This window comes from Opisthorchis viverrini, assembly GCF_000715545.1.
Source record: "Opisthorchis viverrini unplaced genomic scaffold opera_v5_560, whole genome shotgun sequence".
NCBI lineage: Eukaryota > Metazoa > Platyhelminthes > Trematoda > Opisthorchiida > Opisthorchiidae > Opisthorchis > Opisthorchis viverrini.
Window position 1 is genome coordinate 184,210 of NW_008752220.1, and position 405 is coordinate 184,614.

A 405-nucleotide genomic window follows, 5' to 3' on the forward strand; every position below is an offset into this window, starting at 1 on the left:
ATAAATCCCTCCCGCGGAACCATCTGTGGGAAATTTCGACAAGTGAATATTTCCTTTCACAGCCAGTTACTGCGTTTGGATTGGTGTAGTGGACTATTGGATCTACACATTCGTGAGTCCCCATTTGACTATTGATTCTTTTCCTATTGTGATTTTGTGATTTTGTATTGCTTACTTTTGCTTGTTAATTTATCCGAACACGCTGATAGGTTCCTAGTCCGCTACAAACCCACCAGATACCGCGCGGACCAACAAACATCCCTCCTGGGAGAGACTTTATGGATCAGGTGTTAATTAGCGCTCCACCGGGACGAAGTGACCACCATGTGCTGACATTTGATTTAATCTGCTATTGGGTCAGAAATCCTCAACTTCAAAAGTAGTTCCGAGACTTCTGCCATGCAG

At 44.0% G+C, this 405-nt stretch overlaps 1 protein-coding gene across 1 annotated transcript in view; it reads right to left on the reverse strand.

Annotated features, from left to right (window-relative positions):
- Positions 1-405, reverse strand: part of T265_15513 (hypothetical protein) — a gene marked incomplete at both ends in the record, with an annotated part of 12,532 nt that overhangs the window by 1,099 nt on the left and 11,028 nt on the right. The gene's annotated exons all lie outside the window — the stretch shown is intronic.